General features: G+C 37.0%; 1 long non-coding RNA gene across 1 annotated transcript; it reads left to right on the plus strand.

The window, feature by feature from the left end:
• LOC110482352 (uncharacterized) lies at positions 1 to 26,282 on the plus strand. The gene is made up of 4 exons (XR_002467403.1): positions 1 to 17; positions 18,513 to 18,560; positions 19,328 to 19,422; positions 26,271 to 26,282. It is a non-coding gene; the product is annotated as an uncharacterized LOC110482352 (long non-coding RNA).

The following is a 26,282-nucleotide window of genomic DNA, read 5'->3' on the forward strand; positions in this document are numbered from 1 at the left end:
TTCTGGACCTCATGTGGGTGAGTACTGATTCAACTACTGAGACTAGCAAAAGGATGGTTTTAATTAGCTCTTTTCTGCACCTTTTCAGGACATAATTTTTATTAAATTTATACACATTATTTATAGTCTATTGTAGAAAAAAACCCTAAAATCTGACTGAAATCTAAGAGGGAAGAGAATGGCATTTTCCCATGCCAGATTTGAATGATATGGAAGGCAATGCTATTCAAAATGCCAGCAGCATATGCCAGCTTCAATTAGAACATGAAAGAAAAATCTGTTGCTAAAATATAACAACACACTTTGAGGACCTTACATTGCTTATTGAGAACTTATAACGTTGAATATCTTTTAAAAATTCTAAATTTTGACATTTTGTTGAAGGTCTTGTTAAGTATTGGTCTTACTGCAGGAGTCTCTGAATGAAATACTGTGTCCTGTGCTTTGCAGAATTTCAGAATAGATTATTGGGCCTGAGAACCTTTCAGAATAGTCTGAGAAACTATTCATTAAAGATATTGCGTCTTGTCCTTCCATGTCACATTTCCCAGATAATTGTCTACAGTAGGAAAGAGCTGCTTTCCAGGTGGTTGTATCTGTAGGCTACTGTGCTCCCTCACATGCTGGATGGACAGTGAAGTGGAAAGAACTTTGTTCCAGAAAGCATGAGATGAATTCACATGCCATGGCCCAAACTATATTAGGCAAAAAAAGGTTTTCCCCTTTAGTTTCCTGTACTGCTGGACAGTCCCCATAGTGTTTCTAAAACAGCCACACAACACTGTATAATCCTGTCATGGTTCAACCCCAACCAGCTAGCAAGCACCAGGCAGACCATTCATTCATTCCCCTCCTCACCCCCTTGGTAGGGACAACAATTGGAAAAAAAAGGTAAAATTCTTGGGTTGAGATCAGAACTGTTTAATGAATCAAATTGAAATGAAATGAAATGAAATGAAATGAAATGAAATGAAATGAAATGAAATGAAATGATAAAATAAAATGAAAAAAAAATGTAATGAAGAGGAGAGAGAGCGAGAGAGATGACTAAAACCCAAGAGAAACCAATGATGCACAATATGATCACTCATCACTGACTAATATTTAGCCCATCCCTGATCATCAATCAGCAGCTCCTGGCCAAGTCATGAGTTCTATGATATGGAATATCCCTTTGGCTGGTTGTGTCAGCTGTCCAGGCTGGGTTACCCCCCAGCTTCCTGTGCAGCTTCTCACTGGCAGAGCATGGGAAACTGAAAAGTCCCTGACTTAGAGTAAGAACTATTTAGCAAGAACTAAACCATCAGTGTGTTATTTTTAGTCTTATGCTAAATTCAAAACACAGCACTGTACCAACAACTAAGATAAAAATTAACCCTATCCCAGATAAAACAAGGACAAATCCACAATTTAAACTGATGTATGACAATCTCATGTGAAACCCTCAAGCTGCCTTTTAAGCCAGGAACAGCTCAGGAATCCTTGTTCCAGTGATCTGGCACTCCCTTTGATGGCTTACTGCATTTCTTGGAATTGGTCAGGAGCCACAACCCATGTCTTTGAACATTTATTGTCTTAGACACCAAAAGTGTCTGGAATAGGCTCAGACTTCATATCTAGGATCAGTACCTCCTATCTAGGATATTTTCTAGGAAAAACTTTGGCTGATCTGCAGCTTTCAGAAAGTTTTTTTTAAAAGAGCTGACAGCTGTCATGGACTGTGGCTTAGTTCAAGCAGTCTAGTCCATAACAGAGTTTATAATACAAGTGCATCTTAACTACAGATATTTTTTATTTTTATGTAAAATACACACTGGACACTCTCTGTAGTGCACAAATGTTTTGTGATGGTAAACTGTCATTTTTTTCTAAAAGGTCCCAAAGTAGTCAAGGTTGTCATAGTTGGCCCCTTCCTGGTATTATAGGAAAATTTTCATATATTTAACATTAATTACTTTTAATAGTCAAAAAATCTAGAACAAAAAAAAAATCATATATGAAGTAATTCATTACATAATTTTTCTTCCGAATAAGTTTTTTAATGTGTCAAGGGACAGAAAAATTATTTCTAAGACTTTGGTTTAACATGACATTGCAGATGACCTTCTGGCCTTAATAGGCAGAGCCTTATTCTTGTCTGCTAATCTCCCAAGCACTCCTTTTCAGACTTGTTGGACAGTAAATATGAAGAAATACTAGTGGGAATATAAATAGAAACTAGGTATTTCTGTCTGAATATACACCAGAATACTTTTAGTCAACATTTAGATAAAATAAGCTGATTAAAAGATTTAGATTTTAAAATAAAGCAACCTAGTTTCCAGATCTCTGGCAGACAAGACTTTTAAAATATTTACCCTTTCACATACATGGGAGCATAACACCCCTTGCGCAGAAGCTGTCTGAACTGCTCTGTAATTGAAAAATATGTGTTGTCTTTCTCAATCTCTTTCTCTATGTAGCATTAGCAATGGTCCTCTCCCCCCACCCCCCATTCAGTGGTATATTCTGTTTGCCTGGTTTTATTATATTTTCTCATTTGCAAGATGTGTGTGTCATGCTAAGAATGCAAAGCTCCTGCTTTTACATCAGTGACACCAAATACAAAAATTATAAATGAGGCTAATCAAAAATCATTCAGAAGTCCTTTGCCTTCCCCAAAGAAAAAGGAGTTTTGAATATAATGGTCTGTAGAATCTGACTAATGTTGCCATTTTTCTTCTTTCCAATAGAAATAAAGAAAAATTAAGAATATCATTTGTGGGAGCATATTACCACCAAAATCTTATTTAAAATATAACTCCTGTGTGATATTGAGCTATCCAAATTGTTCATGGTCAGAATGCAGTACTCAGTTCCTGATTTAGGATTCTGGCCTTGTAGCTCACTTTCTCATTACCGTATCCTGAGTGTGTCTGCTTGGGCAGTCTCAATATTCTGTTCCCCAAACCTCTACAAGAACCCTTAGAAGAAAAGAAACAAGTTGAAACTTCAACCAGAAGATCAGGAAGTCTGAAACTTCAACTACATGTGGGCTCCAGCCATCAAGTTCAAATACAAAGTACCACCAGTCAGGAAACAAGAGCCCTGTTTTGGTGAGCATACAGGGACGGCATGCAAATCTAAGAGCAGGTGATAACTCTGCTGCATCTTCTGTTTCAGAGACAGAAGAGAGCCAAAGAGATGAGGTTTATCATTTTAAGTAAAGCAGCTTATTCTGTAATCAGTTTGGAAGTAAATGACTGTCTGTTGCATACACGGTGAGGAGATGCCTCATGTGCAGAGGTGCAAAGACACAAAAAACCCCCAGAGAAACAAAGGGAAATGAACTTTAATATAGTCAAGCTTAATTAGCGTCCAGTGTAAAACACTCAGACAGGTCCCAGTCAGCAGAAGGATGGAGAGGATCCTGGCAGCAAGAAAACAGTGCCCTCTTCAAACTGCAGTAGCTCCATCACCAAGAGGGTCTCCTCTCCAAATACAGGGCTCATGCCCTGGGAAGGCAGCCAATAGCAGATGGAGAAGTTACCCCAGTGTCATTGATCAAATGTTGCATCTTTCTGCAAGAAAATGCAAAATTTTTAATACTTAAGAAAACCAATCCAAAAGTAGACAATCAGGGAGGTGTTAGGGAGTTTTACAATCAGAATTTTGTTCAGAAGCAAACATTTTGAGTCATAAATTGGGATACCACAAGAACATAAGATTTTTTTGGTTTTGAGGGTTTTATGTAGACATCAACAATGCCCTATCTCATGTTTCTACATCCATGCTGCCCAGGGTTTAGGATGATTATTTTTGTTCTGAATATGTGAGATTGTTCTGTAGCCAAGAGACATTATGTTGGGGAAATGTTGAAAATGGACATCAATAAGCCAACACAGCATGCATGTGTGTCACGCTATGTCCTAACACCACCAAATATTATGCCAAAATTAGATGCAATTAGAACAGGAATTCTGTAAGGGCAGAAGACAGCACACTGAAGCAGTGTTGTGAAAATTTTCAGATATCTTTGTATTTGTTTCGCGTGAATTGTAGTTGTTAGTCCTTTCCTTTTCAGGAACTTCCTATTTCCCCAGGAGAAAAAAAAAAAGATATTGACAAGAAACAGTCAGTCCTTTAATAAGGAGTACTGAGCTGCCTTGTCAGGAGGCTGCAATGACTTATTCTTTTCCAGAAGAAAAATATGTGAGATGAATTAAGACACTCCCTTGCTTCCAGGACAGAGCAGTTTCATGTAATTAATACTGAATATCAAGATGAAAACTTGTCCTACTCTTGTTGTCTTCCTTTTAATCTGTGGGAAAATTGCATAGTGTTCTTAGCTACTAGAACCAAAACAAGGAATCTGGGAACGCTCAATGAAGATTGCCCTAAAACATCAGAATTCTCTCTATATTTTCTCTATTCAGGGCAGGGAATAAACCTGGTAGTTCATTACCAGGCTTAATACTGGGAAGAGGAAAGTGATGGAGCCCATAGACAGAAATAGTACAAATAGCCACAGAACAGATGTAAAAGAAGATATCAGCCCAATAGAGCCAGCTTGGGAAAAAAAAAAAGAGCTTAGATTTTGTGAAATATAACAGGAGATATTGGGATGGGGGGGGGGGGGGGGGGGGGGGGGAGGAGTACATATAGTTTTATTATTAAATTTTCAAATAATAAGATAATTTTGAAATACCAGAAAATGTATATGAATCACAGTTGATGGCCACAGCATAAATTTGATTCTGGAACTGGTATGAAAATAGCTTTCACTGTAATGAAACATTTTGAAATTTCAAGAAGAATTCATGATGAGTAGAAACAAAAAAAAATCAAAGACAAGAAATTACACTAAATCAACCTGAGTATTTTATTATAATAATAAATAAACAAAACATAATTTTATTCTCTTTGTATTTCTAAGCAAGAATACTTTAAAACAAAACAAAAAAAAAAACCTAGAAATTAAAAAAAAAATGTCATGATCAGACATTGAAATATCACCATATAAATATAGCTCTCATCTGTCACCAAACAGTTTGGTTCCACATGCAAATGAAATAATATGAATCAGCCATGGCCTGTTTTTTTACAGATCAGATTGCATCCTATGCCATGAAGTAGAGGTCCAGAATACTCCTAGTGGAACATCCTTGTATAACCAAAATTAGTTCCACAGATGGCACACTGAAATAGAAAAAGAGAAAGATGCTCTGTGAAGGTCATGGAGCATAATGCTAACTCTTCTGAGGATGACTTTTTTCAGTAGAGAATGGAACCGATCTGAGGGAACAGAGAAAACCTTGTGAAATAATTGTGCTGTAGTCCATTTCCATTGAAAGCATTCTACATCATAACATGTATTATAAGCTCCCCCCCCTCAAAATACAAGATGTATCTCAGAAATACTGAGACATCACATAAAAGAACCTTCTGCATTAATGAAATGGGTAAAATCAGATATGGCTAGAATGTGTATACAGAAAACAGACCAGTGGTGCCATTGATTTTTGGTGATCAAAGTAAAAATCAATGGATTAATGCATTTCAGTCTCAGTAAAAAACATTTTATGAGTCTTTCATTTAAAACATAGTGCTCTAAAATCCAATGGTCCCCTCTCTAAGTGGTCTTTTATTTCCATAGGACTAATTAAAAATGTGTTTCTGTATTGAAAAGGGCATTTGTCTGAATTCCAACTTGCTTGAGAGCATACTGGCACAAGATATCCTGCACAGCAAGTGTGGCGAAAAAAATATTAAGTGATCCATTTAGTTCTGCCTGTGTTCAGCCTCACATGTACAGAGTTACTGGAGGATATTCATGAGAACTGGAGACTATTTTATATGATCTAAGTGAAGAAGTCTTGTAAATATAGCCCAGCACTTTCATCATTCTACATTTCCTGAATCAGGAAAGAGATCCTTTCACCCATGTGATATGTTTTTCTAGTCATATTTCCTTTTATAAGCTTGTAAATCATAAAAACAGGAGCATGCAAAGGAAGCAGTTATTTTTAAGTAATGCTAAATACACTCATTGACAACTCTTGTTGGTATCTCTTTTTCTGTGCATCCTTGCTGGATCACAAATAGCACATAGAGTGCCTGATTTGGAAGATGCTTGAAAAAGGAAAAAAAGGAAAAGAGTACCATTGCATCAGTTTGGGCCTGATGACTGAAAAAAACCAATTACTGCATTGCTGATGTGTGCATCTAATATCACAGACTTTAGAGTGCTTTAAGACATACATTAAGGAAATATTTAGGGTAGGAAAGGACATCCAAACATAAGTATTAGGAGACCCAGCAGGATTTTGGAAGTAAACATTTTCTTCCTGTTCCAAAGAAATAATGTATCCTTCCAACTAAGACTCCCTGAGCTTAATTATATTACTCCTGAAATAATGGCACAAAGTACTGCAAGTAAATTCATAAAATTAACAGAATACTGAAGAGTAAAAACAAATAACCTTGTTTTATTTTAGATTATCTTCTCAGCTAAGAATCAGAAGAAAAATAAACCCTGTGCCTCACTAGAACCTGAAGTCAGTACCACATAAAGGTCCCTGACAAGAAAAGAGAGTGAAGCAGTAAAAAAAACCACGTAGAAAGATAGAACCAACAGTATTAAAATAATAAACCAGGTAATTTTCTCAGAATAGAAGGTCTTATTTGAACAGAACATCATTCCAGGTCTAGTGGAATCTAAGGAAAAAAAGTTAATTTCTTTTAATGGAGTGTTTCAGTGGTAAGGAGACATGTAGAAAATATTAAGACTGAAAAAAAGCTCATGAGTAGAGCAGGGCACAGAAATACAATGTGGTATATCCTGGGGAAAGCCCTGCTGCCATGATCCTTGCTTGAAGCACTGTGGAAGCTCATGATGACTGCAAAGTACCACAAAAGCACCAGCAAATGAACCAAGAGTTTGTTTGTCTCCCCTGAATTGTTAGTAAGAATTAAAGCAAACATTAAGTCCATGTAAATGAATTGAATAGTGCAGTGAAGGCTGGGAAGAGCACATGTGAGAGAAAGCAGAAGAAGGCAGCCTCCTGCAGTAAGTCCTCTAGCTACCTCCCTCAGCAGGGTCCTCCTTTCTCTGGGGATTTTGAACAATTTTATTTTCTCTTGATTTTGATTAGGTCAGTTTCTCCAACAGCACAGCAGTTCACTTGACAAAGAAAAAATACCTTCCTGTTCCACTGTCATTTTCATATATTTCAACTTTGTTCACCTTTTCATGCTGCTGTCTTCAAAACAGGAGCCAAAATGAACTTCTACCATGTTCTCATCTGGAACAAGGTTCCATTTTATCGTTCCCCTTGCACATAAAATGCCTTCTAATGGGAAGCTCAAATGGGAGTGTGCTGGATTGTGCTTTCACTCCTGCAGTAGAGGAGATTAAGAAAGAGCTGTTGGCTTCAGTCATTAAGGTGTACCATGGCCTTAAATAACCATCTGACTGAATGATCCATAGTTTTGACCACTGAAAACAAGAGTGAACATATCAATGAAAAATAGAGTTCCCAAAAATAGAAGGAGACAGTTATAATAATCTCTTCCTATCTTGGATTTCACCAAGGTTTTCTCTTCCAAACTGAAGTGGTGTGTAACTTCAACTTCTTTGAAGTTGAGATTTGGTGCAGACCTTCAGTTTTGATGAGAAAATTATCTTATTTTATGCCCTCTCATATTTAATGACTTAACAAATTTTATCACAGAAATAGTGGTGTAAATGATAGAGTACTTCAGTATGTCAATAATCCATGGATTTTGAAATACAACCTAGCACCAGATGGACTTTTAAAATTTACATCTGAAACAAAAAGTCCAGGAGTGTTGTGCAGAAAAATATATGTTTTTCTAGCAATTGAAACAATTTTATTTTACTGTTCAACTTTACAATGTTAACTTGTTATGAAAAAAACCCAGAATTTTAAAATGAAAAAAAGTTTTACCAAGCAAAAACTGAAAAACCTTCACCAAAAATGTCAAACTCAGTTATTTTCACATTGTTAAAACTTTGTCCCTGCTCTTTTAAAATGAAAGCCCAGCTAAAAATGCCTCATTTCATTAAATAATTGGATTTTAACAGAGTGGCATAATATGATAGAATATGCTTGTGTCTAAGTCTCTCAGCTTGTCTCCTAAGTTCAGACTAATAGGATTCTCAAAGCAAATACAGAGAAACACCTAACAACAACCCTATGCAATTATCTGATGGCCACTTTGAAATTTACCTTCCTTACACATGTAAATCCTTCCTTTAATTTGAAGATTAAAGGGTGAAGGGTTGGAAATTTGATATCTACATTGCTCAGTGATTTGAAATGGATATATTAAAATCTATCTGATTGCATTCTAGCAAGCTCTAGTGGCAACAGTGTGAAAAATCAATAAAGAGAAAACATAAATCCAAGATCTAAACAGTAATCTGAATTGTAAGATAACCCAATGATAATTTAATGCTCCCTGACACTACAGTAAGGAAGTGTTTTTTTCCAGGGGTAGCATTTAACATTTGAAATACCTTGTAGCTCATTTAAAAGCAGTGTATGGTACTGCACTTAAGTCCAAATTAAGATCTGCACTTACAACATCTGTGTTGCATTTTAGGAATTAAACATGGTCCTAAATTTGTCCCAGTAGATAAGGAAGAAGTCTATGTATAAACATGCAAATATGTATTACTGGTGTGTGTAGTGGAGTCTTTTTGATCATTTGCTTTTAATGTATTTTGCTTTATGGATCCTGGTCACCTGGTCCCAGCTCAATATGCCATGAACCTCCTATAAAAAGTCTCCTGGCTTTTCCTCTCTATCCTTCTTGTAAAGGTACAGATAGCAGGCATCTCCCCACAGCTGTGGCAGTTTTTAAAAACCATATTACATTTCAACACTGAAGCACAAAGCATGTCCTATCCCCCCTACCCTGTATTTTTTTTGTCCTGTTTCCATGCCAAGCACATTCCACAGGCAGTTACAGACCAAGATGTTCTCACAGCATCATTCCTCCCACTGTGTTGTATCCATTGCTAAAGTGAAGAGAGCACTCCTATGCACTGATGCTTTTAGGGTAGGTGTCTCCCGAGTGTAGATGAATTGAAAAAGGCTTTCCTACATAGCTGAGCCTGTCAACAAATGCCATGCTAGCCATGTAACTGAATTGCATTCAACCCCTCTCTGGCCTTTATTTACAAACTTTAATTATTGGTGCCTATTTGTGGTCTGTGTCTGTCAATGTACTACATCATCTGGCTTTTGGTACAATTAGATTTTGGAATTTCCTCTACTGAAAAGTTCTTCAAGAGAAACTGTTTTGTGTTTGTCACAAAAGGGAACCTGCACAGGACAGTTCATAAGAGCTTCATCAGTATCTGCTGAGAATTACGTTTTGGAGATTTTTGTGCTTTTTTGCTGTTACTTGCACTCACCAGAGCCTTCCACTGTGCTGCATTGCCCAACACAGCTTGAGTGGGATTACATTTTGGAGAGGGATGTATTAGAGAAGACTTTTCATCTTGTAAGACTGATCTATCCACACACATGCCTCCCCCCACCAAAAAAAGAACCAAATAAACCAAAGAAGCACAAAGAAGTGACGCTAGAAATCTCAAAGTTAATGGCAGCATTTTAACATATTGATATTTCTTTTTTCCTTGTTTTTTTTTACATTTCCTTTTTTTTTTTTAAATTAAAACTCAAAATTTCCCATGCAGAAAATAACCCAACATTTCTAACAAGCTATGGCATTTCAGTATAATTCTAAGAAGCTGGATAGAAATACAGTAGCCAAAACTATTGGCAGAAAAAGAAAACCTGCAGTAGAATTTGTTATAGATGTTGAATTACAGGAAACAGAGGTAAGATAAATTATTGTCTTGAGATGAATGTTACAATAGCTGTAGAATTCTTCAGTTTTCATATTTATTGGGAAAAAAAATTGTGTATGGAGGGTGATCTCTTCAAATTTAAAGTTTAAAAGATCACTCTGTTGTAACATTTGAAAAATATTAAAGGTAACAAAATTTTCAATTTTTCATGGGTTAGGAAAAGTTGGCAAAGAATAAGATAAATGGATGAATAGGTATTGAGGAATTTGGAAGTGACATTTACTGTGCTTTAGTGTGGGAAAAGTTCATGTTAATGCTAATCACCTTTGTGATTTTTTTCTGGGGAAACAATTAATTAGTATAATTTATTTCATTCAACTAAACTATGACACTAACATGCTAATAAATAAAAATTAATTAAAGTCTTCAGTAGGTCTTCTGAAACATGAAATTAAACTAACCTCTTGAAGTTAATACTTGAGCAGGCAATTCATAATTCAGCAGGCTTCCAGCACCTTAGGAGAAAAACAGTGAGTTCCTGCTATGCTTAGGAAAAACATGATCCTGTAAATGGCTAAGATTTCTCTTTGCTTCAGTCAGCCTGGGTCAACAGACTCAACAGTCAGTTTTCCCCTTTCACCAATACAGTCACTCTCTTGGTAATCCAATAAAGAAAACAGGAAGAAGAAAATATGGAAATAGTTCATGTTTTTCCCTGTCAGATTTAAATATTACTATTTTTAACTAAAAATATTAATATTAAACCAAATCTAGTACCCATAAATTACTGAAATCGTTCTAGAAATGCTATTGTCTCTTTCTGTAAATAAAGAACAGTTGGTTTGTGAATACCATTATTTTGGAATGGCCTTTTTAAGTATAGAAGCTGGTTTTTGGAAAAACAAATTTCTGTCAAGGATGCCTATCAAAGACTTGGTTTTTTTCAATAAAGGTGTTGAGAGTCAGTAATCAACCTTCAAAAAAACAGCAGAGCAAAGGATCTCAGAAGCTGTTGCCCCTGTGATGGATAGTGTCTTATTATGGATGATTCACTTTGTAAAATTGATAGCTTTTTTAAAGCCAATTCCTTGGAATATTTTGCAATTACTCTTGTAAAATACTGATGGTCATCATGGTAATGATGCATTTAATGTTATTATTATTTCTAGAAGAATAAGAAGATGCATTCAAGAAGATGCTTTTTCAATGCTTGAAAAAGCTGTCTAAAGACAGCATCCTGGGAAGCAGGAACAACTGGGTGTGATGGTCCTATCAGGGATCATGTTTTAATCCCAGCCATCAACCATGCCCCATGCAGCTGATCACTCACTCGCCAGTAGGACTGGGGAGAGAATTGGAAGGTAAAAGTTGGAAAATTCATGGTTTGAGATAAAGACAGTTTATAGGATAAGGAAAAGCCTCACAGGCAAACAACACAAAGCAAGGAATGAATTCACTGCTTCTCATGGATGGGCAGGTGTTCAGCTATCTCCAGGAGATCAGGACCCATCATGCATAACAGTGACTAGGGAAGACAAAAGCCATCACTCCAACAAAACCTCTTTCTCCTTGCCTCCATTTTATACACTGAGCATGGCCTGGAATATTCCTTTGGTTGGTTTGGGTCACCTGCTCCAGCTGTGCCTCCTCCCAGCCTCCCAGGCACTCCCAACTTCCTTGCCAGCATGGCAAAAGGCCTTGGCTTTCTGTAAGCCTTGCTCAGCTATGAACAAAAGCAAACAAAGTAAAACATCTCTGTGTTATTAATCCCTTTGCTAGACACTGTGAAAAAAAATTACCCTTGATCACCTTGAAGAAAATGATCTCTGGAACAATGAGAATGAAACACATAAAAACAAATTAAGCTCAACATGCTTCCATCAACATTATTCCATATTTAGAGAAATGCAATTAGGTATGTGAGGGATGAAGGGAATAGAAGTCACCAGCTTTCCATCCCAAAGCCCTTCAGAGTATTTTCTTATGACCAAAAAGCAACCTGAATGTGAAGTCATAGGTGAGCATCACTCTCCACAAAAATGAGGTAAACTGAAAGAATGCACTTAACTCCCAGTTTTATCTCTGTCATTATTACCTGGAAGATCTCATCTGCCTAATTCAATGCCTTTAAAGACTCTAAGGAAAAAAGAAAAAGTAGGTTGTTTCATAAACTTATCTTCATCTGCTAGTGCCTGCTGGGAACACCTTTCTGTATTGCCAGATTATATTGCCAGAAAACAAAATCTTTTAAGCCTATTGTATCTGACTTAATTTTCTCCTCAGTTATTGTCTTATAAATCAGAATTTATTATCAGGCATCTCATCTACAGAAATGCTAAAAATATGAGCCAGGCTTTAAAAAGTATTTCTTTCAGTGACTTTAGAAAGACAGATGGAAGTAGTTATTGGAGTGAAAGGCTTTTTGCTCATCCCTTCCCCTCCTTTGACACTGCAGAGTTCTGTGTCACAACCCACTTGCTGAGTGAACTTCCAGCCACCACAGCCCCCACCTTGACTGCTTGAAACAGCACATTTTCAGCATTTTCTTAAAGAATTTATTCCTCCTGCAACCATTAAGATATTTTCCTCTCATCAAGCATCTATTCTCACTGTTTTTTGGGTTTTTTTTGCTCTTTTTTACCTGCTTTAGCTATAAGCTTTTTCCTTTATGCTTCAACTGTCAGTATTCACATACACATGCACAGACATACATATACTTATATATATATACATATAATTATATACAGCTGTGTATCAACAGGTATATCTGAAAAACTGAAATGGCTTTTTATGGAGAGGAAGGGTAACAGAGTTTGGGTCTGCAAATTCAAATATCCCTCCCCAAGCCATACAGTCCATAATAATAATCCAGATGAGCAAACTTCATTTACAGGTTAAACCCAAATTCTGCCAAGGGAATCTGAAATATTCATGAATTATTATAAAGGGATGGTTGGGGAGGGGTGGAAATGCTGGGAATTAGGTCCCAGCATTGTAATTTGTTTATTATAATTTGTTTTCTATGAATATAATAATTTCATAGCAGTCTGCTGAATTCAGTAAGTCTACTGTTGTGTAAATAAAGTGTGCATTAGGTGAAAGGGGCACAGTTCATACCTCACTTAATCTTTAGCATGATTAAGATTTTGCCTTTACAAAACCTTAATGTATTAAGTTCACATCCTAACCATATGGACATTAAAAGTACAAATCACAATTTAAAAATTAAACCCCATGACAAAATACAGCTACAACAACGACAATAATGTCTTGATAGTTTATAGTAGGAATTTTTTTAAGCATCATTGCTATTTCTGCTATGCTCACAGATAAAGAAATAAATAAGTAAATATAATTTAGTCTGACCACTCCTAGGAACATTTTTCATCCATTGTATGGGTTGGAGTTGCATGTGCCAAGAACAGGACATCTATCCTTGTGTCCCATCCTTTTCCACCACAGGTAATTAATAGACATGGACCATATCTCTTGTTTACATTCTTTGGTTTAAGGTCCACATGAAAGAGCTGATAGTAAATTAATTAATTGCAAATGATTAATGAAATAGTCATTGTAATTAATATTTTATTCTGTCCTGTGATTTTCCTTTTAGATTTATAAACCAATGAAGACCAATTTGATTTCAAGTACCTTTCCTAAACTTAAAATGCAATCAAATAAGAAGAAAACTAGCAGCTGGTCCCCACTGATCAGTAATCAGTACATTAAAAATTAAGCTAAGCAATATTCCACTCCTGATATGAATATCAGTCATCTTCAGCTCCATTTCTTCCCCAAAATTCACTAAACAACCAGGTCCTGTAGCAAACAGTGATGTGAAATCCCATCAGATTAAAATGCAAAGAAAAATTCAAACACCTAAAGTTTAATTTACAAAAAGAAAACATGAACACATGTTTTTTCCTACAAAAGAAAACAAGACAAATAAACCATGAGGTAAACTGGCACTTTGCTCTGACTCATTTCTTTAATAAAGCTACCTAAAAAAAATTTATCTGGGCTTTGCTTTCCTCAGCACATTGAGGGGACCAAATGTCCCTGCTGGGTCCAAGCACTGACGACTAAGGGATCCTGTCACTAGTGTGACACATTGTCACCCATGACCCACTGACTGTCATCATCCAGGGATGCTGAATCTTGCATGGCCAGAAGCCAAGCTTCAGTGGTACTGCTCTGCCCTGACTTTGTGGCCAGTCTTTGCCTTCCCACCAAACTCATGACTTCCTTCCTCCTCCCATCAGCCTCCTTCCCTCGAAGTTACCATGTCCTCACTCCATGCTTCTGGCCCTTCTGAGCTGATCTTTTCCACCACATCACAGCACTGTCATTATTTCCCTTTACTGGTGCCACAATCCATGCACGAAGTCCCACATTATGCTGTTGCATACGGTTTTCATCAAGAGAGTCTAATTATTTTTTTTTAACATAATGTGAAATGTTTCTCTATGTTTAGCTATTTCATTATTGTGGATGTAACCCTTTGGCCTTTATACTTAGAACCTGTCATTCTCCAAAATAGGTAACAGACCTTATGTTCTTTGTACAGCTATTGGTTTCCTAGAATATACATATTTTTCCTCCATTTTCACAGCAGCCTCCAGTGTCCTGGGCAATGCTCTACATCTGTTATACACCATTTCTCTCAAAAACTGGTTGCATATAGACCAATTCAAATGTTGCCTCTAAAAGAGAGCCTGTTGTTGCTAATTCCATGCTATTTACACTCAGGTATCTGCTAGGAGGTTATTGTCATTTGGGGACTTGCCTATTGCTCTTCCTGGAGTGTGACGTTTTATAGTAAGTACAAGTTGGCTTTATTAATATCTTAAAAAATAATCTGTCAAAGAGAAAATGTCATACAGCAATCCATACAGTTTAAAAGTTAGTGAAATAAAGCTTTTTTGTATCAATTCTCTTATCATTCTTTTGACTCAGTTGTATAATTTCTAAAATTAAAACCATTGCTACTAATAATGTTTTAGGGATTTGCATTATGCCTTTTTCAACTATACTGATGATCTTTAACCACAATCAAAAGAACTGACTTGTACAAGCTTTCTTTCAGTTTACTTCTAGAATCTTAATGGATCACACCATAAAAGTGATATAATACCAATTTTGTTCTGTAAAGTTTCATGTGGAATATTTGTGACAATGAGAACACTCTGCAAGTTACTAATTCATGGTAGTGTCAAGGAAGAAATAGCTGCCAAAACCAGGCACCCTTAGTTTTTTTGTAAATATGGATCTCAACAAGATTCCCAAATAAAAGTAAAGGTTTTTTCTTATTATGCAAATCTAAATTTTTCATTGTAAATATTTCTTAGATCAAGTAAAAATTTCATCTACTATATTTGTTTACCAGCCATCTCTTTCCTGGTTCTTGTATCTGTAGTATGCAGATGAAACTCTGACCCAGGCAAAACTGAGTATGCGATCACTCCAGTGGCATATTTTCTATTAAATAATCAGCAGATATAGTACAGAATTAGTTTTGGGCTTTCCTTTTTCTGGCTGAGTGCCAGGTCAGAGGCATAATTCCTTCTGTTTATCCTCAAAAAAAAAAAATTGTACATAACCATCGAGAACAGTAAAGGGAAAGGCTATAGAAATGGTATAAATGCTGAAAATTTTAGGTGCAGAAAAAGATTAAACAGTGATTCTTCAGTCAGGAGAAAAGTAGCTAGGGTCCACAACACCTAGTTGCAGGAGAGTAATTTGTATTTCTCACTTCTATTAGAATTTTGGTAAATACGAGAGAAAGAGAAAAAATATTTTTCTCCTTCAGAGCCTTTCTGCTCTACTTCTTGCCAGAAAGTACCTTTGGGAATCTGTGCAATTGCTAGTGAGAAACAGCCCATGCCAGAGAATGGTCTTGGTAAACTCAGAACAACTGCATACACTCCTGGATCACCAGGTGTTCAACACAGTCCTCCATGTAAATTTGAGCCAGGAATATTCCAATGAAGACAATATTTTAGCTGGTACACTCAATCTGTAAATCAGGATTAGATTTTAGCAGTAGAAGGGAAAGCCATAGCCTGCTCTGTATTTGGCCACCACCTGTATAATTGCAGCAGTTCTTGTTTATTTTTAAAAGCTGTGAAAAGCCAATCTCTTTTAATCTGAGGATACAAGATCAACTGTTTTCCTGGCAGTTTTCTTGCTTGATTGAGAGAATACAATTTAATTTTGCTTGATGTTCTATAACTAATAATAAGACTCTTTTTGAATCACTAGATAATCAAGCAACACAGAAAATCAACATATTCAACATGAGAGTAATAGGCTTTCAGCCTAAGTAAATGTTCCAGCTCTGGTGTGTCCAATATCTGTTTTTTTCAGAAAAAAATCCAGCATTCTGCTCTGAAAAGGAGAATCCAAACTAGAAAACATGCAGAAATAGTTACAAAAATGGACATAAGAAAGAGAATCTCCCTTCAAATACAGAAACTTGGCTTTTTGAAAGAATATGACTGCATACTACATTGTATTAGGATTATGAATACAAGGAATAGGGAAGAACTGTTTGCACAAATAGGATAAATTATGTAGCAGTTTAATGATACTTATTTTCAACAATATGCTAGCAATATTAATGAAATACACCGAAAGTGTTGTCCATATCAGAAATGAGAAGAAATGAGAGAGACATAACCAATGAAAAGCATTCAGAATAAAATTTTGTTTGCAGGAGAAAAGTCAGAGATATATTTATTGAATTAATTTTGGGCAGTGAGATACATACTTACATGGGCTTCTGTTCTTTAAGGACTTAATGAGGGAAAAGGATTTTGTGCACAGGCAAAAATGTATTTTGAGAGAGTAACTTTGATAACAGTAAGGTATTTGCATCAGCAGTGCCCAGGACTGCATGTGAACTTGTTTCCAAGGGAGACAGGATGTTTTCCAAGAAGAATATCATCACACCTTGAAATAGCAATAGACTCCCCTTCCAGAATAAGAGAGAACAGCCAAGAACAGCTTGACCTTTATGGGGGCTGTTAGGTGATAAAGCTGCATTTATTTACCTCCTTGCTCTTGGTTGTGTAAGAGAAAGCGTGATCCTTTATTTGAAGAACTTTTCACAGACCCCAAATCACAGATACAAAACATCTGTTTGCCTTCAGACTTCAGCTATAAACTCCAGTAAAGACTTCTCTTTGCTAGAAAAGTGCTTTGGCTTTTGCAGCTGTTCTTTAAGAGTAGCAAACCTTACTGGTTGACAGCAGGCAGAGAAAGCACCGAGTGCTTTTTTGTGTGACTGCTGAGGGGAACACAGACTTTGCACCTGTCTTCTGATGGGGTTCCTATGGAGTGAGGGACCTCACAAAGCAGGTAGCACTCAGAGTGCAGCAGAGCAGATGCATCTTTACTTATCCTTAACAAAATCCATCTCTGAGACCCCAAGGAGTTATAATCAGATCTATCTAAATTAATTGTCTAATTGTCTTTCCTTTATGTACTTGTATATAAAATAAAAGTACAATAATGTGCTAAATGTAAGAATAACTTACAGTAGTGAATTGCAGCCCCTTTAAACCATGTATAAAATGGGGCAATGCATAAGCTACGGATTACACTGGTTTCTTCAGCCTCAGCAAATGAGGGCTGAGTTTTAAAAAAAGAGAGAGGGCAGCATTCTCCTTAAAAATTGTGGACTTAAAAAGAAACAGGGGCTCTGGGGCAAAGCAAGTACAATGAAATGTGGGAGGCAACTCAGTCTCTCTGTTCCAGGACAAAATGTGCTCTGTTCGTCCCTGGAAGAAATTTTTCTGACCTGGTTTAAAACTTCTCAAGGCAGGAGGTTTAGCATCTTCTGCAGGGAGCTTGTTTCAATGTTTCACCTCCTTAACAGATAAAAAGGTGTTTCTAGTCTGCAGCTCACTTCATGGTTGAAACAGACAACCAGAAACAGCATGAGAGGATAGATTCAATGACAGAAACTAAGCTTTTGTACAGAAAGGTTTTCACCATCTGAATTGGATGAATTACTCAGAGTAAGAGCAAAGTGAACTGATTTCTTCTTGTCCTGTCCCTCTTCTATGTACCCCCAAAGTCCACATCTCCCTCGTGATCTCTGATGGACCCTACACAGTATAAGAATGTGAGAATGAGCACATGGGGTCAGAGTTTCTTCCAGCTTTTATCCTCTCTGCATCACCTGCAGCACGCATTGTACGAGGACTATATGACCAAGGCAAGTGCACACTGATATGGTCCCCAAGGAATCATTTTATTTTCCATTGTGTTTTAGTGAACAAGGGTTTGGACCTATGGGGTTTTGTCACTGATTCATTTTTCTTCCATTAATTTAACTAACTGTTTTCAGAGTGCCTGTGCAACATCCTTGCAAAAATGAGTTTCACAGTTTCACTGCCCAGCAAGTAGATAAATATCACAAAATCACAGAATCATAGAATGGTTTGGATTGGAAGAGACCTCAATGATTATCTAGTTCCAACAACCTGCCACTGGCAGTGATGCCACTAGATCAGGTTGCTCAAGGCCACATCTAACCTGGTCTTGAACTTCTATGGATGGGGCATCCACAACTTCGCTGGACAACCTGTTTCAGTGTCTCACTACCCTCATAGTCTCCTTTTTGTTCTGATCTTGCTGCTTGTTTATTTCTTCCTTTCTCTTCCTTCCTACGGAGGAACTGCAGCTTCAGAAGTTTGGCAGAAGAGAAGGGCAGAGTCAAATCTAAAATAAGGTAGGTTTGTCTGTTTTCTTATGCTGAGTTATCCTACACAGAGACAATAATTCTCTTGTCATGCCACTTGCCCACATAAAAATTTCCGTTAGCCACCTATTTCCAAATAGAGGTATTTCCAACATGTTAAGATATCTTTTGAGGATATATGACTGGGATATTTTTCTTCTTCACTGTAACAACAAAAAGAAAACATTCATGGTGTCTTCTTCATTGCTGGCAGTCTAAGTCATGACTTCACAGTTTGGAAAGGCAAGGGCGTGTCTGAGAGACTTCTAAGCCAGTTTAGTCATGTCATTGCTGCAGCCCATACTTACAGTTTGTGGGAAGTGGCATGTAAAACTAGACTTGCAAAGCAGAGCGGGTGCAGCTAAAAATAATCTGCTGTGATTAATGGATGGACAAAGTTGTGACTGATCACTCAAAACCTGAAGAGTGTCTCCAGAAACATGTGTTTCAGAAGCCACAGTGATTCATTGCCCTGGAGGTCAACGAGAGTCTAAATATGTGGTAATCAGTTCTGCCTGTAAGATTGCCATGGAATGATAGAAAACTGCCCTTCCATCCAATTCACCTCTGACCATTACCAGAGAGGTTCAGCTAGAGACATAGACACCTCACTGTTGACTGTAGCAGCTGTTGTATGGTAGGGATCACACTTAAGCAGCTAACTTTAGCATTTTGAGGTTACAAGGGTTTTTTGATGTTTTCTTTCTTTTAATCAGAACTTGGAGCATCTAAAAGAGTTTTGTTCTTTCTATTTGCAGAAGAAATCAAGTTTTGTGTATTCTCTTTTGGCTGTAAACTCATTGGAAGCCTGAACTCATGAATAATTTAAAATTTGAATTGCATCTGCTTTACTGTAAGTCTTTCTCTCTATGCACTTTATGACCCCACCCAGAATTAAGCTTGCTATGTGCAAGAAATAAAAAGAAACATAATACAATTATGTAATTATCTCAAAAACTTTAAAGTTATAGATTTCTCATAAGTGCTTTGACATTTTCTATAATCATTAAAAATTCACAGGACTAACTTTATGGTTTTGAATTCTTCTTGAAATGCAATAGTACCTATTGTTATCTATCATTAAACAATTACCTTATGTTACAAGACACTTTTCTTCAGCAATGTATACATATCCTATTCCAATATGTCTACTCAGAGGCACAAGCACATAATTAGCCTTGCCTGGTAGGGACATTATGCTACTTTCATGCTTTTTAAAATTAAAGTTATACCATAAAATACATTTAAGTATAGCAGTCATCATCTGTGACATCAGGGAAAAAAATCAGTTTCTAGACTATAAAAGACTTTCTAAAAATGCATCACACAGATCTCATTAATTTTGAAGGGAACTAAACACCTCTATTTTTTTTTTTTAATTCAGCCATGAGTCAGTGCTTTCTGAAAGTCATTGCTGAATACTTCATGCAAGTTGAAGTTGTTCTCAGATCCTTCACTCTGCCTATTTACTCCACATAGGCTCTAAGTGTTCATTTAAATCACAGTAAGCTAAGTGACGAGCACACTCCTAGCACAAATTATCAGAAAAATAATTTCAGGCTTTTCATGATTTGCAAATATTTTTGGGACTAGAAAGAAAGTGGCCAACTACTACTTTTATGTGTATTTATCAGCAAAACAACTTATTTCATGGATTGACTGTCTCTTTTTTCTAAATAAATAAGTAAATACATACATAAGTGTATACTTACCAAAGATGTACAAGTACCAATCTGAATTCACATTTACTCTAAATTTAAGATCACATATAGTTTAGTGAAGTTCTACTCTTCTGTAAGGTAAGCCCCACTGCTGTAAAAGTGATATTTAATATCTCTATTTGCTCTAGGATTATCAATAGAACACAGAGTCACTCTGTCCTTCAAAATAATGTTGAGTAGTCCTTTCTGAAAATTCCTTCTGTTGTTTTCAATTAAAAATGTCTTTCTGCCCATCGTCACTGATATCATGCAACTTACCAGAAAGTAATCTTGACCATCTCAGGTAGAAACCAGTTCAAGCTAGTCTTGGGTGAATAAGAAAAAGTGAAAAATTAGAAAATACACCTGCTAGCTAAATTTCGTATGGAGATTGGTTATTCTGAAAGAATGTGTAAATTTGAGGTGCTCACTTTCATCACACATGAGGGATGTTAGATTTCAGTGTTCACAGTATCAATGGATAATTCTTTCTCCTGTTGTGGTCATTTAATAGAGCATGTATTTTCAGTTGTCATTAAGTCTAACAGTCCTGAGGCAATGCCCTCCTGACAATTCAAAATTATTTTTAAAAATGCAAATGACGTTCCTCTTGACATCATATTTTTAGAAACTTGAGAAACTTAGATCTGAGAAGTTACCAAATCCAGTGGCATTCTTCATTTTAACTGCAGAAAATAGGACAGACTAGCACATTCTCAAAGGAAAGATTTCAAAGAGTAATCATGATATAATTGAGTAGGTAGCAGTACCTACACACACTACATCACTTTCTTATTGTCCATGCCACTTGTACCCTGTACAAGTATTCCAGGTGGGAAACTGGAAAGGATAATTCCACAAGAGAAACACAGAAATGAGAGATGGCCTGGTACAAAGCTACATTAGGGAAACTGCTGTTCCTTGCTTGAGGTTGCTCTTGTATAAGAAGAGGCTGTAATTGTTGCTGAAGGTGTATTATCGTTGCCACCACTGCCCTGGGGAAGACAGTGGAGAGTAATGAAATCTAATTAAAAACAACAGACTTTTTTTTGTCTTGAATTAAAAAAAAATGTGGTGGGGGGAGGTAATTTGAAACAAGTGAGCAACAGCAGGTGTCATTGCCTCTTCCTCTGTTCCAGTTAAACCATCAGATCTTGGGATTCTCACATTTCCAGGGGCACAGCTGGCCATAGAGCTGGTGAAGGGAAAGTGGGTTCTGTCCCCAGGAACTCATTGTAATGCAGAGGAATTGCTCCAAGCGAGACAACACCACTACAGTTTTATGCAGGTTGTAATTCTGTATCCCCAACATGGTATATTTGGAGCCATTAAAGAAAAAAGAGCAAATTTGATGTAAGGAGTACAGCATGTCTATCAAGAAGGACAATTATCTGCACAAAGGCATACAGGCTTCTGAACATCCATAAATTAGGGGTGTTCCCTTTCAGGCCTGGAGCAGCCAGGGGAGAATTCACACAATACACCAGTGCCCCCAGCATGTGTGTCCATGAGTGTGTGTGTGGAGGGGATGGTTTCTTTTGCTGTCTCGAGAGAGAGCACCACTCTGCCAGCAGTGTGTTATGACATCTGTTTTTACAAACCCAATAACGCTCAGCATGCTGAGAAGCCAGGGCAGTTTTGATGGATGAACCCACTATAGCAGCACGATAACATTCTGCGAGCATGCACGAGGGATTAAGCAAGACACCAGCCCACTTCAGCGAGGTCAGGCTGCGCTCAGAATCTGAAAGGATGCAATATTAATGTCTATCTAATTGGTGAATTTGTCAATGCAGTGTTGCCATTAAACAGCCAGCCATCTGGACCCCAAGGTTTATGTGAGCCCAGCTGATTGTCAAAACAATGGCATTTCACTGACCTTAAGAAATTTAATTAAACTGTTGTATTTCTTTCCATGCAGTAAAGGTACACAAACTGAGAGCTAAGAATAAGGTTGTTGTAAGGGCTGCTGCTTCTTTTTTCTACAGTGTAAAATCATTTTTACATAGACACATATTCCTGGTAAATCTAAAATAACATATGCAGCTGCACTGACACTTTGAGCAAGTCATGTTTTCTTGCTGTGTGTTCTAATGAACACATAGCAACAGACAGAGGAGATTTTTCTAGAAACTAGTACTCTGCAATTCCATTCATCTTTTTTACTTAATAGCTTATTTAGGACATTCATTGTTCAAATAGCAGCTCAGAAGTTGTTATAGTATCAACTCAGTAACTCTTCCCCTGCTATTATTTTAACCAGTGTTTTATAGATTGTGACCAAAAAAAAAGCTTTTCTTTTCCACACATATGACCCCTAAGGTATAGAAATGTTGGACAAAAGAAGTTTCCTGGGTGACTTTCCTCCATATTGCATAGCTCTTTTCATAAACACTTTGAACACCATCTTAAAACAAGTTATTATTACTCCTAGCCAGACTGAGAGGTCAGTTGAGAACTTCAGTTTCTCATGGTTACAAGCCTTTCTTTAATTTCCATCTTAAAATTATTCATGGCTACCTTATACTCCTTTGTTCTTATGCCAACATTGCCTTTTAAACAGCTCATCCCTAGTGTTTACCCTCACTGTAAATTTATAGAGTGCAATCACTTTCTCTCAGTTTTCTTTCAGTTAGAATGAAACCCACTTTCTCAAATCTCTCAAAAAATATAGTGGCTGTTCTCCTGGACATGTTTGCTCCTTTGACATAATGAGTTCACGTTTCTTGAATGGGGGAAGCAGGGATGTAAGCAACATTCCACATTATCTCTAGCAGATGCCCTAAAGAATGACAATGACATTGTGTTTCTTTGCTAGAAATCTTCCATATAGACAACTTCTGCTTCTTCATAGCAGCTTCTCACAGCCATTTCCTCATCATGCTGGCCAGCTGGAACATAAACTCATTCTCTGTGGTCCAGTTTCTTTCTATGGAGGGCCTGTAGCCCTTAGCAGCTTTTATGAGATTTCCAGTGTCTATTTTTCTTTTTGCCAGTGACTTTCAAGTGGGGTCCTCACAAATTATACCAACAAATTCACCTGGCTTTGTGGAGGGCAGTTAGGAGTATAAGAGGGGCTTCTGTAACTTTCTTACAATATATTATCATGCTACCTGTTGTGTCTTCCCCTTGAGACCTCTTCTTACACAGCTTATATCTTTGCTAATGATTTTTCACACAATATCACATCAGCTATTTTGTTGAAGACAAATAAGATGTACTATTAATGGAGGTTTAGAAAATGAAATTTTTTATTAATTTAGAATTATAATTTATCTTTTTAGACTTTTTATTTTATTTTGCTTCCATGTCTTCCATAATTATTTCTTTCAAAATATATTTAAAAGCTTCACATGATACTGAAGTCTAAATAGCAGACTCAGTGTCTCATATTTTTGTTGGTTTTTGAGGAGGGGTTTTTTTTGACATAAAAATGATACAGTTACTATTCTTTGGTCACGTGGTGCTGCTCCACATTAGATAATTCATTTTTTAATATTGCATTATCTGGAGTTCAGTTCCTTCCCATTACTCTGCCACCTTTCAGGAAGCTTATAAGCTATTTCCCTTGAACTTGCTATATATGGCAAGTGCATACCAATGGGAAATGTTCAATCTGTACAAGAACAAATACATTGAATTACTCCATCATTTTCTGTTGTGTCAAGATGAGGTTAAAATAGCTAAAAGCAAGAAGTTTCTAAAGTAACTCAACTGTAGACTGCATGAAAATACAATAAATGAGCCCTCCAGCACATGGAGATGATACAGGTATTTATAAAATGTGTCAAAAACATAACCTCACTGAGGTGTTGTTTTTGCCATAGTGTGTAAGGTGGAGAAAAATGCTCACTGGGCAAAGCCTGTATGGCAGGCTTATTGTTCTGTCACTTGTGAATAAAGCACCAACTGCAACGTCTGGTGACATGTTTGTTCCACTGACAGCTCATCTTTTAGTAGCAGAAGCTTTTATAAAATGAAACTACCATCCTGTAGTTGCTACCATGTCGCTGCAATATTAGTGCTTAAATCTACTGCATGTGCATGAACATACCCTTCTTCAAACTGTACCATAGGACGTTAGTGAGCAAATGTTTGATGTTTTTATACCCTCTGCTAGATGCAAAGGACTGACATTGTTTCAGTCCAGTGGGTCGGTCCTGCACATTTGTAATGCGTCATTGGTAGAGTGTGACAAAGCGATTTGAAATAAGACACTGATTAAAATGCCTGATCACATACTGGGAATATTGTTAGCTAGTTAGAACAAAGTTTTCTCCGCTGTGAATCATTCTGCAAAGCTGACTGACTTGAAGGTTAGTTGTAGTACATTTTTTTAATCCCAGTCCACCAAAAATGAACTGCAGACACATTTCTCATCGGTGAATTAATTATCCTGTGGAGATCAGCCAGTGAGTGCTAGAACATGCTATTTAACCACCTCTGGAAAATTGTATCCTTTTTCAAATTCACATTGGCTCTTTATTAACATGGAGCTCGGTGGTGGGAAGATGGTTTGTGATAAAGGTCACAGCTGCTCATTAGAAAGCTAAATGAAATGTGGTAATGCAGTTCATTCCTCTAACATTGCAGCTTATGCAAATGAAAAAATACATAAACATATATCTACATGGTACTGTAAAAGGAGGGCAGTTGTACAGTAGCTTTATGTTACTCTCAAGTGCACATTATTAAAATACTTTGCAACAGCCCTTCCAATAATACCCAATTACTTCAGGTAGGAACTATTGCACAGGCTACTTGGATTTTTACCTCCAAGAAAAAATGTCCAAACTAAGTGTTTGAATCAGTACAAACAGATGGGAGAAGGTACTTTCTGCTCTCAGTGACAGAAGTAGAAAATCATTTGCTCCAAAACTTGTGTGCAGGACAAGATCAAGGTGGTATGCGGTTATGTCACATAAACACTGAATTTCTCAGCATCCGGGCTGTTGCAGCCCTGGAGGAAAGATAAATCACAACTCTCAGTGTCTTTAGCATTCACAGAAGTTAATATTGTCCTGTTATTGAGTCAGTAGTCCATGAGGATCCAGGTCTGCTTTATTTGCTTGCTGGCTGTCAATGTAGTTAGGAGTATCAGGTCTCTAGTAAGAGCTTGACATGCACTGTGGAGCCTGGATGGCTGCACAAGGGAGCTCAGATGCTTCTCAGAAAAACCTACTATAGCTTTTGTCACTCGATCTAATCTCTTACTGGTAAATATTGATGTTGGTACTGACACCAGTTTATCTGTTTCAAAGAACTTTTTTGAAGCAAGAGCCTTGATGAAGCACCATGTAAAGGCTGCTGGGGAGTAGCTACCCTCATGTTATCATCCCAACCCTCCTGTATCAGAAGCACAAATACTCTGGATAAAAATATGACTAAATAAATATAAAAATATTACAAATATGGAGGATGACAACAGAGAAAAACAATGTATTTCTGCTGTCATACTGGGCCAAATCCCTGGAAATGCTAATCATGGAAGTAGGTCCTACCTGGAGGACTGACAGGGCTGACTGCAGCAGAGCTACTCCCTGAGGAAGGTAAAATCACATCTGTGTGAGCTGTGAGAAAGAGTACGTTTACAAGGCTGATTCCAGTGCTTTATACCAACCCTTCACTGTCTCCCAATTTGTATCAGCGTTTGACAGCTTGTTGACAGCTCATTAGTTAAAAAAACCTCACATGTGACCAAAGCACTCGGTGCAAGCAGGGAAGCTGCTCTCTAATTGTGAACTGTATTGAACTCTGAACCAGATGTGACACTGCAAATCAGAAACCAGCCCAATTAGCATGTTTAGTAAAATATTTTAAAAATTATTTAAATTATTAGCTAGGATAAAACATAATAGCAGTAGCAGCTCTTGTGGGATTCTAAGTCGTAATAAGTGGCAAATCAAAGGAAACTCGAGAGGTTTTTTGATTTATTTGTCCTGAAAGAAGGTATGGTGCAATATCAATGGCATTAAACCGTGTCAGCTCTGTCATTGAACAGGAACCATTTGTG

This window comes from Lonchura striata, chromosome 1 (assembly GCF_046129695.1).
Source record: "Lonchura striata isolate bLonStr1 chromosome 1, bLonStr1.mat, whole genome shotgun sequence".
Taxonomy (NCBI): Eukaryota; Metazoa; Chordata; class Aves; order Passeriformes; family Estrildidae; genus Lonchura; species Lonchura striata.